General features: G+C 45.4%; 1 protein-coding gene across 21 annotated transcripts in view; it reads right to left on the bottom strand.

The window, feature by feature from the left end:
• SMAD2 (SMAD family member 2) overlaps window positions 1-16,618 on the bottom strand; it is a 93,237-nt gene that overhangs the window by 74,056 nt on the left and 2,563 nt on the right. For 3 of the 21 annotated variants that reach the window (XM_089305138.1, XM_089305139.1, XM_051851974.3), the window contains exon 2: window positions 16,194-16,266. The exons of 17 other annotated variants lie outside the window; for them this stretch is intronic. The gene's annotated coding sequence lies outside the window, so the exon portion shown is untranslated. Of the gene's footprint in view, window positions 1-9,720; window positions 13,643-16,193; window positions 16,267-16,618 lie in introns of those variants that run through there. One more of the 21 variants, XM_070050202.2, reaches the window with a different exon arrangement.

Below are 16,618 nucleotides of genomic sequence, written 5' to 3'. Positions count from 1 at the left end.
ATATATTTGTGTCTTCCTATTCTGCATCAACCATGGCATTCATTCAGCTTAGCACCTCTGCTTTAGTTAATCTAGCTGTATCTGTTCTCTGTTTATTAACATCTGCTCTTAGCTTTATTATTTCCTTTCTTAAACTCACTACATTCAAAACTATTTTTCTAACTCATTATACTACACTGTTAGCTCATTAATATTCTGTATTTACTAATGAGCAATAATGGTTTGTTCCCCAAGTAGGCAAACGTGCTTTTGTTGTAACCCACAGTTGACAAGTATTTTCATCATTCTATTCTGTTTTTTAATTTTCATGGAGATTTTCTTCATTCTATATCTTTTTTTTTTTTTTTTTTTTTGGACAGGCAGAGTGGACAGTGAGAGAGAGAGACAGAGAGAAAGGTCTTCCTTTGCCGTTGGTTCACCCTCCAATGGCCGCCGCGGCCAGTACGCTGCAGCCGGCGCACCGCGCTGATCCGATGGCAGGAGCCAGGTACTTATCCTGGTCTCCCATGGGGTACAGGGCCCAAGCACTTGGGCCATCCTCCACTGCACTCCCTGGCCACAGCAGAGAGCTGGCCTGGAAGAGGGGCAAATGGGACAGAATCCAGCGCCCCGACCAGGACTAGAACCCAGTGTGCCGGCGCCGCAAGGTGGAGGATTAGCCTAGTGAGCCGCGGCGCCGGCCTTCATTCTATATCTTTAAAAACATGTATCTCAGTATATGACCATCGACTTGGGGACTGCTGGTGCTGCTATTCTGCTATGTTACTAATTTAATTGCATTGGGGCACAGGCTGTGATTTGGAAACTACAGATACTTTGAAATTTGTCACTTTTTGGGGCTGGTGCTGTGGTGTAGTGGGCTAAGCTTCCACCTGCAGTGTCGGCATCCCATATGGGCATCAGTTTGAGTCCCGGCTGCTCCTCTTTGATCCAGCTCTCCACTATGGTCTGGGAAAGCAGTGGAAGATGGTCCAAGTGCTTGGGCCCCTGTATCTGTGTGGGAGACCTGGAAGAAGCTCCTGGCTCCTGGCTCCGGATGGGCTGTTGCAGCCATTTGGGGAGTGAACCAGAGGCTGGAGGACCTTTGTCTCTGTCTCTCCCTCCCTCTGTAACCCTACTTCTGAAATAAACTAAAACAACTTGTTACTTTCTTTCAAGTCCAGCACATAACCAATTTTTATAAAAATCCCAATAGGTACTTTAAATAATACACCCTCTGTAATTATTGGATGCTTGCTAAGCATACTCTTTCATTCCTTTATAACCTTATTGTAATTCTTAATTTTTCTTGAATTACTGAGAGGTGTGTTAATATTTCCTACATTTAAGGGCCAGCACCAAGGTGTAGTGGGTAAATCTGCCAACTGCAGCACTGACATCCTACTTAGGTGCCGATTTGAGGCCTAGCTGCTCCACTTCTGATCCAGTTCCTTGCTAATGCACCTGGGAAAGCAGAGGATGGCCCAAATACAAGGGTCCCTGCACCACATGGAAGACCTAGAAAAAGCTCCTGGTTTCAGACTGACCCAGCTCCAGCCAACGCAGTCATTTGGGGAGTGAACCAGCAGATGGACTACTGCAACTCTGCCTTTCAAATAAATAAACCTATCTTTTAAAAAAATATTTCCTACATTTGTACATATGCATGTTCTTTTTTTTTCTTTTTTTTTTTTTTTTTTTGGACAGGCAGAGTGGACCAGTGAGAGCGAGCCACAGAGAGAAAGGTCTTCCTTTGCCGTTGGTTCACCCAGAAATGGCCGTTGTGGCCGGCACACTGTGCTGATCTGAAGCCAGGTGCCAGGTGCTTCTCCTGGTCTCCCATGGGGTGCAGGGCCCAAGCACTTGGGCCATCCTCCACTGCCTTCCCGGGCCACAGCAGAGAGCTGGCCTGGAAGAGGAGCAACCGGGACAGAATCCAGCGCCCCAACTGGGACTAGAACCTGGAGTGCCGGTGCCGCAGGCGGAGGATTAACCAAGTGAGCCACGGCGTCGGCCACATACGCATATTCTTGTAATTCCACTAATTTTCCCTTATACATTGCACTTAATAAAACTTTTTCCACTCCTTTAATTTTTAAAAAGTTACTTATTTTATTTGAAACACAGAGACAGATGAACAGACATGTTTCATCTGCTGGTTAACTCCCCAGCTGCACAGCAGCCAGGACTGGGCCAGGTCAAACCAGGAGTCAGGAGCTTCATCTGGGTTTCCCAAAGAGCAGCTGAGCCATCCCCTGCTGCCTCCATGTGCACTGGCAGAAAGCTGCATGGAAAGCAGAAGAGACAGAGCTAGAACCAACACTGCAATCAGGATCGCAGGCGTCTCAAGCAGCGACAAGAGTGCTGTGCCACAACGCCCACCACCCCCTTCACTTTTAAACTAAATCATTATGGCCGGCGCTGCAACTCACTAGGCTAATCCTCCGCCTGCGGCGCCGGCACACCGGGTTCTAGTCCCGGTCGGGGCGCCGGATTCTGTCCCGGTGGCCCCTCTTCCAGGCCAGCTCTCTGCTGTGGCCAGGGAGTGCAGTGGAGGATGGCCCAAGTGCTTGGGTCCTGCACCCCATGGGAGACCAGGAGAAGCACCTGGCTCCTGCCTTCAGATCGGCACAGCGCCGGCCGTAGCAGCCATTTGGGGATGAACCAACGGAAAAAGGAAGACCTTTCTCTCTGTCTCCCTCTAACTCTGTCAAAAGAAAAAAAAACCTAAATCATCACACTTTAAGGAGTACTCTGCTAACACACATCTAACACACATTTAGGTGGATTTTTTCTTTCCTTCATTCTTCTCTAACAAGTTTAATCTGAAATGATGTATTGGGTTTACGGAGACATTTAAGGTTATTTCTACCATCTTATTTTGTGTATTCTAATTCCTATGCATTTTGCTTCTTTGTTCTCCTCCCGACTTCCCATTGATTTGGAGTTATGTGTATACTCTATCTCAATTCTTTTCAAGAGCTACCCTACAAGTTTTTGTAATGAAAAATTAACTCATCAGTAGGTTGCAGGTAAGGACAGGAGTTTATTAAAATTCATAATAAAGGGAATTATAAAAGAAAATAATCTCATGAAGATAGGGAGAAGAGATTTAAAAAAAAAAAAAAAAAACAGAAGCAAGATTCTTAGAAACTGCGAGCAGATCACAGACTGTTAACTCCAGGCTATCTACAGGGAAAGCTGAGGAACACCCAGTCACACAGAATCCTCCAAAGGTTAAGCAACTGACAACAGCAGTTGTAGCAGCTCAGGAGAGGAAAGGAGATAAAAGAGGTAGGACTGGCCGAGAATTATTTGAGAAGGCCATTCTGTGTCACTGGGAACTGCCCCTCTGCCACGCTGACACACTGCACTGGGTCAATCTTCCTGGATGAGGAGATGCCTGGCTACCATTAGGAAGGGGACACTGGGAGGAAACGCTAAGAGGTCACTGACTCCCAAGCCCATCCTGCCAGTAGGTTCTGGCTCCCAGATACTAGCAGCCTAAGGTTAATCAGATCAAGATTCTTCTCTAGAGTACCTGACCAACCCCGAGGAAAGGCGTGCAGAAACTAAGATCGAGGGTGTAACAGCCAACAGCCCACACAGATCCCTCCACAGAAACTGGAGAGAGACAAGCCTCACTCAACCTTCAGTTCCTGATCAGCTTTAGAGACGTCTACTTACTCATCAAGAATTACTGATTATCTGAAGAAAAAAGACAAACAGAAAAATGCAGCTCCAGTAATACTGAGACTATATAGAGAAAGAAAACATTGTGAAAATCAACAGAGCAACCCTGAAGCCAGAGCTGCAGGCTCTCCAAGGGAGCATTCAGGGAACAGAGGAAAGCTCTAGGGGAGCTCGGGACAGCAGAGAGGAGAGGGGATCCAAAGGAGCTACAAGATAAAGGAGAAGGAATCTCCTATTTAAAAAAAAAGACAGATGGAAAACAGAAGAGAAAATAAAAATTAGAGGACAGTTCCGGAGACTCAATGTCCAAAATAATACTAGGAAGACCTCCGAGGTACATGGAATAGGGGACCCAAAAAAGAAATTGAGAAAAATCCCCTTAACTGAAGATGAGCTTTCAGCCTGGATTATGATCCCAGTAGAATGCATGAAAGTACACTTAGACCCAGGCCTGTGGCAGTGAAACTTCCCATCACTGAGGAAAAGGAAGAGCCTAGTCTCCAGGGAGAAAAAATAGGTCATACAGAAAACCAGAACGGTTTTGGTTTCCTCAACCACTGTTTAGTGTTTAGAAGTGAATGGAGCACTACAACTGTCAAAAAAAAAAAAAAAAAAAAAAAAAGCTTCCAACCCAGATTTCTATTACCAGCCAGGGTGGAATAAAGGCATTTTCAGACATGTTAACATCTCCAAATATTTACCCGACAAACTCTCTCATGAAAGGTTCTGTAGGATTGATTTCATCAAAAGAGCAAAACAAGAGAAAAACAGACCTAAGAAAAGAGAAAAATGAAGGAACTGCCTGACAGTGAAAGAGGGTCCCAGCCTGAGTCCGTGCAGCAGGCAGACAAACCGGTGCCAACCAGAGCAGATCCAAAACACTGCTGCGCTGGGGCCGCCTGCAGCACCGGAATCCCATATGGGCACCAGCTGAGTCCCGGCGTTCCACTCCGATCCAGCTCTCTGCTATGGCCTGGGAAAGCAGCAGAAGATGGCTCCAGTCCTTGGGCCCCTGCACTTGTGTGGGAGACCCGGCAGCAGCTCCTTGCTCCTGGCTTTGGATCAGCACAGCTCCGGCTGTTGTGGTCAACTGGGGAGTGAACCAGCGGACGGAAGACCTCTCTCTCTCTCTGCCTCTCCTCTCTGTGTAACTTTGACTTTCAAATAAATAAATCTTTAAAACACACACACACACACACACACACACACACTGCAGACACCTTTCTCCCAAGTGAATACCATCAGTCACAGAAACCCCACTGTCACTGAGGAGCCCCAGGATGAGAAAAGTAAATGAATGGGAGATAATGGCAAAGGGTTGTAGTAGGGTGTTATGGCTGGAACACAGTATGCACACACACACAATTAAATCCCCAAAGTCCACACACACACACACACAACTCCCCAAAGTCTAAAGAGACTTTAAACAGTTGATGGATTAAGGGTGGAAACTTGATCTAACTGTGGCATCTGGGCAGTGGGCCTGGCTGGAGGTCTTTTTAAGTCACTGGGGGCTGTCCTCAGAAAGGCAGTAGATGCAAGGGGGTTGAATACATAATCCAAGCATGCGTCTCATGTCTCACCATGTAACCTTCCCTCTGCCACCTTCTGGCCTAACCGCTGCCTGAACCAACGTGCCACCTGATCGTGGACTGTGAACCTCTAAACTGCCAAGCCAAACAAGCCATCTTTCGCCTGACGTTCCTACGGGGTATTTTAATTAAAGTAATGAAAAGCTTACTGACAAACGGGTTATCAGTATCTTAGCCAGCAATTTCTGATCCCACAGAATACAAATGAAATAGACTTGTGCCTAAGTGGAATTTGTGTATTACATGTGCATTTTCATTACACATGGAATTTCTTTTGACCAGAACTCTTCAATTGACATGGGATAAAAACCACAGACAAAACTGTAATTTTCTATTAACCACATTAGAAAGGTAAAAATAGGCATACCTTAGATCAGGCTGCATAACAAAGCACCATCAACTGGTTGGCTTATAAACAAGAGAAATTTCCCTGTCACAGTTCTAAAGGCTGGAAGTACAAGATCAGGTACTACCATCGTTGAGTTCTTTGAAGCCCTTCTTCCAGGCTGTTGACTGACACCTTTTCTGATGTATCCTCATGTGAAGGGGAGACAGTGAAAAAGCTCCCTGGGCTCTCTTTTATGAGGGTACCAATCCCATCCAGGAGGGCTCCGCCCTCACGATCTGACTGCTTCCCCAAAGCCCCAAAAACATCATGTGGAAAGTCAGGATTGCATTGTATGAATTCTGCGAAAACATTCAGTTCATAGCAAGATGAAATATTTTAATAACTTAGTAATTTATTAATTTGTCCCAATACACCCAAAATATTGTTTGCAATCAGTATTAAAAAATGATTGTGATATCTTACATTCTATCTTTATACCATTAGAAACCTGGTTGGGGTCTGGCGTTTTAGCACAGCAGGTTAAGCCACCTGCATCCTACACAGAACACACGTTTGAGTCCCAGCTCGTCCAAGTCCAATACAGTTTCCTGCTAATGCAACTAGGAAGGCAGTGGATGAAGGCTCAAGTATTTGGACCCCTACCACCCATATGGGCAACCAGGATGCAATTTCTGGCTCCTGGCTTTGGCCTGACCCAGACCAGGCTGGTGCAGCCGTCTGGGGAGTCAACCAATAAATAAAAAGATCGTTCTCTCCCTCTCTCTCTCTCTTGCTCTTTCAAATACATAAATATTAAAATAAAAAAAAAAATCTAGGGGCCAGCGCCGAGGCTCACTTGGTTAATCCCATCTGTGGCGCCGGCAGCCCAGCTGCTCCTCTTCCAGTCCAGCTCTCTGCTGCGGCCCGAGAAGGCAGTGGAGGATGGCCCAGGTGCTTGGGCCCCTGCACCCGCATGGGAGACCAGGAGAAGCACCTGGCTCCTGGCTTCGGATCGGCGTAGCTCTGGCCATAGCAGCCATTTGGGGGGGTGAACCAACAGAGGGAAGACCTTTCTCTCTGTCTCTCTCTCTCTCTCTCACTAACTGTCAAAAAAAAAAAAAATCTAGTGTGTATGTTACACTTGTGGCCCATCTGAATGTGGAGATTTCAGGAGTTCATGGTTACATAAGGTTAACAGCTACCGTTCTGGACAGAGAAGCTCTAGGAGGATACACAAGAAGCTAGTAACAGTAGAACTAGGCAGCAGGAGCAAAGAGATGTATAGGAACTTCTCATTACTTACTGTTTTGTTCTTTCTCTATTTTGTACCATGTGCATATATTACATATTCAAAAAATGAATATACCCCCAAAATAAATCACAAAGGTAGATTCTCTGGCTTATTCCTATAAATCTTGCACACATATCTACACAGATACAAACTGATATACAAAGAAAGTTATCTACTACACACCACAAGACTGGAAACTTCAATTTTCATCAGTATGGAGTGATGAAATAGTGATCCATACAGACTGGGGCACTCATTATGTACTGACATAATGCACAAAATGTACTACTAAGTGAAATACATGACCATCTGTACTAAAAGGCAATATATACACAAAACTGCGCATTTAACTTAAAATCTCTGGAATACATGAAACCCTGGTAACACTACAGGCCTTTGGCAAACAAGGGGCCAACTGGCAAACAGAGTTGTCACTGTGTGCTCTTTAATTTCTAATTACAATAATGGATTGCCTATTTAAAAGTTCACCTTTGCTATCTAGCTGTGGATATTTTTACTTATCCCGCTTTGCTTCGATGATATTTAAGTCCATCTGAAGAGTATAATTCTTCCATAGAGTTGTGAGGCTTGTTTCCCCCAAAAGCTACAGATGTCTTGGCTTTGGCTAATTTTTTAGCCTACATTTCCCAAAGTTCTTTCTCCTTTCATCAAATGGCATTACAACCTCATCCCCAGATACTAGACCCTATTTTAGCAAATTCCTCAGGACCAGCTTTTTCTAAAAAAAAAAGAACAAGAAAGAAAATCTTTTACTTATTTGCAAGGCAGGGTTACAGACACGGAGAGGCAGAGACAGAAAGAGATCTTCCACCCATTGGACTTACTCCTCAAATGGCTACAATGGCCAGGCTGAAGCCAGGAGCTTCATCTGGGCCTCCCACATGAGCGCAGGAGCCCAAGTACTTGGGCATCTCCTACTGCTTTTTCCAGGCACATAAGCAGGGAGCTGGATTGGAAGTGGAACAGCCAGGATTCCACCCAGCACTATAAGGGATGCCGGCGCTGCAGGCAGCAGCTCTACCCGCCACACAATACCTACCCCAAATAGCTTTTTCTTAATATTGAGTGATTTTTCTTCTAGTACCTAGGAACTTCTTAAAAATCCACAATACGCGTAAGAGAAAACTCATCTTGGGTTTTACCCAACATTTCCTTGTGTTTGCAATAGGAGGAATGGTCCTGTGTCTGTTCCACAGTCTATTAGTGTCATTTTAAGAAACTTTATAGAGTAATATAGTTCAGCAAACACTGAAAAAAGCAGTATCAGAATCAAGAAAAGATCGCTCAATTTGGCAGCTGATTTACAAGGGCAGTTGATTTAGAAGGGCAGTGGAAAGGAATATTGAAAAAAGAATGGTAAAAATCATAAGGTTGAAGTCGAGGACAGAGGAGTTACACATAGAAAGCAAATGTAGATTGACCTTTTAAAAAGTATGGAGTGTATGGGTACCAGTTCGAGTCCTGGCTGCTCCTCTTCCAATCCAGCTCTCTGCTATGGCCTGGGAAAGCGACAGAAGATGGCCCAAGTCCTTGGGCCCCTGCACCCATGTGGGAGACCTGGAAGAAGCTCCTGGCTCCTGGCTTCGGATCGGAGCAGCTCCAGGCATTGCAGCCAATTGGGGAGTGAACCAGTGGATGGAAGACACCTCTCTCTCTGCCTCTCCTCCCTCTGTGTAACTCTTTCAAATAAATATATAAATCTTTTTAAAAAAGAAAAAGTATGGAGATAAACTTCAATATCTTCAAACCAGAAAAATAAAAAATTTCCCCCCAAATGCCTATATGAATTTTAAAAAGAAAATCAAAGTTAAATATTTTAGTATAAAATACTTGAAATATGATGGCGCTGCCTCATCTGGGATGCTGCTGGTTCCACTGCAATAGTGGAAAATCAGTCTATTAGATTCTTGGCATCTATGTTCAAATACATCACGCCAAGCAGAGACAAAAGGCAGTGTCACTAATATCCTGGAACTTCACAACAAAGAAATTTTAGTAACCAGGGCAATAGAGCATTGAAGTACATAAAAACCAGTTATTCAAAAAAAGATTTCTCAATCCTCACTGAACCACGTACTTTCCAAAGTAGTAAGCTAGTAAGGAAACATACTGCCAACTGGAAACCTAAGTTGGCCCTGTGGAGGGTGCTGTGCCTTTTAAACAAAAGCAAACAGGAACATTCATCTGTTACATTTTATGAACTGTCAAAACCTAATGTGATGGGAGACCAGGAGAAGCACCTGGCTCCTGCCTTCGGATCAGCGTGGTGCGCCGGCCGCGGCGGCCAATGGAGGGTGAACCAACGGCAAAAGGAAGACCTTTCTCTCTGTCTCTCTCTCTCACTATCCACTCTGTAAAAAAAAAAAAAAAAAAAAACCTGATGTGAGAGTTCGAACTGAACCCTGGAAGCCAGCGTCAGGTCAGTGAAAGTCCCCGTGACGGAGGGTTCTGCTGTGTAGAGACGTCTGTCCTTTCCCTTTGAGTTGTGCTCCAGAACCAGCTTATGAACACGCGGCTTACGTACTAGCCTATCATTCCCAGACTGCAAGAAAGCACCCATCAGGCGACTACGCAGCAGCAGGAGTAAATATCAGGTACTCCTGCCCGTCCCGGAGCAGCACCTAATACCCACGTCAGATCACGTGCGCTGGTACTCCGGCGGGGCAGTTCACTTACAGCCAAGTCTGGAGTAGCATTGTCCAAGAGAACTTCCTCCAACAGCAGAAATGTCCTTCATCTCTGCTGTCCAATATAGATGCCATTAGCCACATATGGCTATCTAAAGTTAGGTTAAAATCAAACAAAAGCAAACCTACCACTCAGTTCCTCTGGCCCGGGGCCACATTTCCAGCACTGCACAGTCGCGTGCGGCTCGCAGATACCTCAGAGAACAGTCCTGTTCCTCAGGGGTGCTTCAAAGGCTTCCCAGGGCAGTGAGAGGAACACCGTACAGGAAAAGCTTCAGCCACTGCCCGTGCCCGCTCCCACAAAGCAGCTCGACCCCTTTCATCTGGTCTACATTTTGAGATTCCGCACAGTGCTTTTCAAGGCTTTCTCTGGCTGCTGCTGAGTGCACCGGCGTGCATGCTTTAAGCATGAAGACTACTGGTTTAGAACAGAAATGGCCAATAAACCTCAGGACACTGCTCAGTCCTCCTGATACTTAAAACATTTTAAAAAGCAAAGCTTCATAAACCAGCTAACATTAACAACAGCCTAACCAGTTGGCCAGGATGTATTTAAAAAGTTAGTCTAAACATGGAAAATTTGCATTCATTGACACAAAACAACCATCTCTAGTTAACAAAAAATTTCCATAGCTCATTCAAGTTAAGAGGAAAGACTCAGGTCCAGCCTCTACTGCACCACTTCCAAGGAGCTAAGGCTGTGTCCTCTAGGCCCACTGCCCCCTACTTTGAAATGAAAAATATGACTGAGACAGAGCGTTGCATTAGTATTTACAAGACCTCAGCCATTAGCTCTGCACAGACTTGCTGTTAGCAAGGAAAGTGCAGTTCACTTTTCAAGTAGACAAAGCAGATCACATACTTACTAAGATATTTCCTCACGTCCAGAGTCTTCTGATGTACAAGGCTTAAGGTCACAAACAGGTGGACTGCCAATGGTTCAAAATCATGCTTCCTTGCTAACTACACGTTAAGTCAGAAATTACTCTCATTCCCCAAAAAAGAAGGGAGGTGTGGAATATTTAAGGAACTGCAGGTTTTCATGTGCATACTAGACATACTACCTAATAGACTGAAACCAAGTGCACACTCAATTTCCGCTGCTCTCCAACTCTGAGGTCAAGATAATCCCCAACCTTAAAAAATGCAGACTATGAGGAAGAATTATGACAATTTCACAGCAAATTCAAATGGTAATGAGAATGAATCACTTTAGGATTTGTTTTTTCTTAAGAGTATAAAATTAAAAGATACACCTGAATTACCAAGTACCTGTCTTACCCGTGTGATCGGTTATAATTTAAAATCCATTTAAGGAAAGGAGAACCACTCATTCTATAATGTAAGTCACAGAACTACCTTAATAGTTCCACCCATCTGGTCAAGTTAGAGGCAGTGTCTAAATCCACTTGGCGTGGCCAAATCATATCCTCCCTACTTAAAGTTGCTGAATTGTGGTTGAGTGCTGTGGCATACTAGCCTCTGCCTACGGCACCAGCATCCCATATAGACACGGGTTCCTGTTCTGGCTCCTCCTCTTCCAATCCAGCTTTCTGCTATGTATGGCCTGGGAAGGCAGTAGAAGAAGGCCCAAATGCTTGGGCCCCTGTACCCACGTGGGAGACCCGGAAGAAGTTCCTGGCTTCAGATCAGCAAAGCTCTGACAGTTGCGGCCATCTGGGGAGTAAACCAGCAGATGGAAGACCTTTCTCTCCCTCTGTCTGTAACTCTACCTCTCAAATAAATAAATAAATAAATCTTTTTTAAAAATGCCATTTGGGGCCAGCACTGTGGCATAGAAGTCTGCCCCAACACCAGCATCCTATATGGGAGCTGGGTTTGTGCCCCATCTGCTCCACTTCCGATCCAGCCCCCCGCTAACAGTCTGGGAAGAATGGTTCAAGTGTCTGGGTCCCCTGCCACCCATGTGGCAGGCAGAAGCTTCTGGCTGCAGAAGACTGCACATTTGCAATCATCTAGGGAGTGAAGGAGCGGACTGATCCCTCTGCCTCTCCCTCCACTCTCTGTAACTCTGATTTTCAAAATAAAAATAAATAAATCTATTTTAAAATGATATTTTAGGGGCTGGCACTGTGGCACAGTGGGTTAACGCCCTGACCTGAAGCACCAGCATCCCATGTGGGCGCTGGTTCTAGTCCTGGCTGCTCCTCTTCCAATCCAGCTCTCTGCTGTGGCCTGGGAAAGCAGTAGAAGATAGCCCAAGTCCTTGGGCCCCCTGCACCCACGTGGGGACCTGGAAGAAGCTCCTGGCTTCGGAACAGCGCAGCTCCGGCCATTGCGGCCATCTGGGGAGTGAACCATCAGATGGAAGACCTCTCTCTCTCTCTCTCTCTCTCTGTCTCTCTCGAGTGAACCATCGGATGGAAGACCTCTCTCTCTCTCTCTCTGCCTCTCCTCTGTGTAACTCTTTTAAATAAATAAATAAATCTTCAAAAAATAAATGACATTATTAGAAAATTTATTTCTACTTTTATTGGAAAGACAGAGAGAGATCTTCTCTCCACTGTTTTACTCCCCAAATGCCTGCAACAGCTGGGGCTAACCAATGCCAAAGCCAAGCGCCAGGAATTCAATCTGGGTCTACCCCATGGGTGGCAGACCCAAGCACCTGAGCTATCACCTACCACCTCCCACGTTATGCATCGGGAGAACGCTGGAACTGGAAACTCCGTGGAGACTGGAACCCAGGCACTACGATGTGGGATGCAAGTGTCTTAACTACACCAAACCCCCACTCCCTATTTTTGTTTTAAGGCTCAATGCTAACATGGAGCGGACGGTTTAAAAAGTAACTCTGAGGTAGGAAAGTGGATAAGTGGATCTTAAAAAGCTATCAAAGCCAATAATGGATGTAAGTCACATATAATAGGCAAGAAGCCCTCAAAAGAGAAACTGGCCAATTGTCCACATTCACTCTGTCCTAGAAATCTAATATACTTTCAACGCCTGAGTGAAAAGTTTTACATGACACTCCTGCACAACAGCAAAAAGAAATGACTTCCTCTGAAGAAAAGGTGTGACACAGGGTGCTACACCACTAAGATCGCCACCATTCGTCACTTCTGGCTAGCACGAAGGCCATTTCTGTCTGGAGTCATGGCTCTCTGAATGGCGGATAAATCAGTTATCGCGGTTATGGTAGGTTTGTGGGTCTCTCACGAAGTCATTCACTACTTCATAATGTTCTACCCCTTCAGGAACATGTGTTAATCATCCTGAATGACAATCTGAAGTATATTATGTAGATTACTGCACTCTTAAAAAGATTTTCCCAAACGTGATTTAAGCTAATTGATTAACACTCATTACTAGGTTTTCAAGTCTGGTCCTGTTCTCAAAGGCCCCAGACATGCTAGTCAGGCTCTGCAGATTATCTCCATTATCCTCACAGGCTGTTATCTGTTTTTCCTTACAATAGACCTTAGGTTAACAGTCCCTGTCCTCCTCCACCCCTCTTGAGGCCTCCCCACACTACCCATAATCTACTTGCTTCTAATCTCCTATGGGCTTAGAAGCCTGATAACTTGGCTTGTTAGAAACATTTTAAATACATGCCAACAGGTTCTGATTAAGGTTCTCAAAGGCTCTCCTATGCTCTAAGATATGGACTTGGACAATTTGGCCACTCCAGGTCTTTCCTGCTTAAAGGCTGCTTGTCAGGGATAATAGTGTAGGCAAAATATGTGGATTAGAAAGAGCCCAACAGGGGCCAGCGCAGCAAGTTAACACCCTGGCCTGAAGCACCGACATCCCATATGGGCGCCAGTTCGAGTCCGGCTGCTCCACTTCCGATCCAGCTCTCTGCTATGGCCTGGGAAAGCAGTGGAAGATGGCCCAAGTGCTTGGGCCCCTGCATCCACGTGGGAGACCTGGAAGAGGCTCCTGGCTTCAGATCAGCTCAGCTTCCACAGTTGCAGCCAATTGGGGAGTGAACCAGCAGATGGAAGACCTCTCTCTCTCTGCCTCTCCTCTCTGTGTAACACTGACTTTCAAATAAATAAATAAATCTTTAAAAGAAAAAAAAAAAAAAGCCAAACAAAGTGAAACTCACATCCAGAAGAGAGCAAAAGAAGAGGACCCCATGTCTCAGGCAATGGAAATCATTTAATCCCCACAGTAACAGTAACAGGCAGGCCTTACTACACCTATTTTCTAGAGTTGAGTAATTTACTCAACATTGTAACTGAGAAACCAAACTTCAACCTAGAGCTCTGGATCAAAACCCCAAGGCCTCTCCTTCACCTGAGACTGCTACCAAACCCTTATTCTCAGTTTGTTTTGACACCTTATTCCTAATTCTCTCACCCGGACCCTGACTCAGATTTGCTTTTTTCCCCTTAATCAGTTTTTATAACTACAGGGCAATAGGTAATCAAATTAAACTGCTCTGCAGGTGTGTCTCTGCTCAACCACAAACTTGTTTCTGAAAGATCAGCTATACCTTCAGTTTCCACAGACCACACACATCGAAACACAGTGGCTGCTCCGGTGATCCCACGAGTTCACACTACACATCTCCTCCAGTACCCTCTTGTCCAAAGCACAGAGAGCACCGTGAGCTCACTGCCGCAGGCGTCGTGTGCTCCCACACTTAGTACACTATCTTACTCAAACACTAGGGAATGGGGCAGAAAACATCAAGTGTCCACTGTCCTAATTGCATTAAGGAACAGGGATGTAATGATTTGCTGTGAAACACTTTATTGCTAGCCCACAGTCTGAGACACAGAAAAAAACCATTGAATAAATGTGACTTGTCCACAAATACAAGTTGTTCAAGTAATGCATAACCTCTCCTAAACAAGTTTTAAATTCTTTACACCTCATTTATTTAATAAAGATTTATTTGAAAGAGTTACAGAGAGGCAGAGAGAGAGAAAGGTCTTCCATCTGCTGGTTCACTCTCCAGATGGCCACAACGGCCGGAGCTGTGCCGATCCGAAGCCAGGAGCTTCTTCCAGGCCTCCCACGCTGGTGCAGGGGCCCAAGGACTTGGGCCATCTTCTACTGCTTTCCCAGACCATAGCAGAGAGCTGGATCGGAAGTGGAGCAGCCAGGACTCAAACCAGCGCCCATATGGGATGCCAGCATTGCAGACCAGGGCTTTAACCTGCTGTGTCACAGCGCTGGTCCCTACTTCACATTTTTGAGATTTATTTTTTTGGGGCCGGTGCTATGGTGTATCAGGAGTGAACCAGCGGATGGAAGACCTCTTTCTCTGTCTCTCCTCTCTCTGTGTAACTTTCAAATAAATAAATAAATCTTTAAAAAAGAAGAAAAAAGATTTATTTGGGGGCCAGCACTGTGGCATAGCTGGTAAGGCTGCCGCCTGAGTGCCAGCATGCCATATGGGTGCCGGTTCAAGCACTGGCTGCTCCACTTCCAATCCAGCTCTTTGCTATGGCCCGGGAAAGCAGAAGATGGCCCAGGTGCTTGAGAGAACACATGCGAGACCCGGAAGAAGCTCCTGGCTCCTGGCTTTGGATCGGCCCAGCCCCAGTCCTTGCGGCCATTTGGGGAGTGAACCAGTGGATGCAAGATTGATCTCTCTGCCTCTGTCACTCTGCCTTTCAAAAAATAATTAAATAAATCATTTTTTTTAAATCATTTCTTTGAACAGCAGAGTGACAGGGAAGGAGACAGAAAGATCTTCCATCTGCTGGTTCACTCTCCAAATGTCTCAGGCTGGGCCAGGCCAAAGCCAGGAGCCTGGAAGACCAGCTGGGTGGCAGAGACACAAGTACCTGCGCTATCACCTGCTGCCTTCCCAGGCACACTGGCACTGAGATATGGGGTGTGGGCGTCGCCAAGGGTCCCTACATTTCACATTTTCTGATATACTCTTGTAATATTTAGTGGAAAACCACCTTGCTTTTACAGAAACTGCGGGCCTAAAAATGGCTCCTCTGCGCCCATCAAAACAAGTCTCCCTTCATCCTCTAAAAACTCGTTTCCAAAATATGAATAAACCTCTATCTGCCAGAATGCTCTAAATACGGCTTTTACATACACCACAAAATCCACTTGTATTTAAAGCTGCCAGAGGGGCCGGCGCAGTGGCTCACTTGGTTAATCCTCCACCTGCGGAGCCGGCATCCCATGTGGGCGCCGGGTTCTAGTCCTGGTTGCTCCTCTTCCAGTCCAGCTCTCTGTTGTGGCACGGGAGGGCAGTGGAGGACGGCCCAAGTGCTTGGGCCCCTGTACCTACATGAGAGACCAGGAGGCGGCACCTGGCTCCTGGCTTCGGATCGGCACAGCGCCAGCCATAGAGGCCATTTGGGGAGTGAACCAACGGAAGGAAGGCCTTTCTCACTGTCTATAACTCTACCTGTCAAATAAATAAATTAAAAAATTTTAAAAAACTGCCAGAAAATTAAGTTTTGGGGGTCCTAAAGCACAGTCAAAACCAAACAAGCGTAAGAAAAACTTTCTAGGCTTCCAAGTCAAAACTGACAATTTACAAAATGTAAAAATTCAACAAGTCTCTGACCAGCAGCTAAACGGAGTGTGTTAATTCCCACTCATGCATTTCCCCCTACTGTGAAGCAGTAATATTTTAACACTGTGATTCTAGTACTTACAATATAAAAATGCAAGGGGGCCTCCTGACATCTTGAAGTAGAAACCACCTCTTCCTATTAAACACAACTTGTGCTGAAATACAAAAATCCAGCCCCAATATTCCCACCTAGGAGTTAAAACACATACCAAGGCTGACAAACCACAAACAGGAAATCACCCTGCACAATTTCTTACAAGACTATTATTTCATTACCGATTGTGTAGAAAATTAACCTCTTATGACTAAGCACTGGTAGGTTACAACCTTGAAAAACCCAATTTTTTGTTGAACACCTAAAATTCAAAACCACACTGGAAGGTGAACGTAGAAAAAGCACGCTCTTCCGAAGAGCAGTTTCTTACTAAAACACCCCCAGAAAGGGACGTTTCCAAGCTAGTTACATTAAACACAGCCAACACTTAAACGCAATGAAATGCGGATTTC

This window comes from Oryctolagus cuniculus, chromosome 10, assembly GCF_051225735.1.
Source record: "Oryctolagus cuniculus isolate XC-2025 breed Fujian yellow rabbit chromosome 10, ASM5122573v1, whole genome shotgun sequence".
Taxonomy (NCBI): domain Eukaryota; kingdom Metazoa; phylum Chordata; class Mammalia; order Lagomorpha; family Leporidae; genus Oryctolagus; species Oryctolagus cuniculus.
The sequence above is the reverse complement of the archived record's forward strand: the minus strand, read 5'-3'. Positions and strand labels throughout refer to the sequence as shown.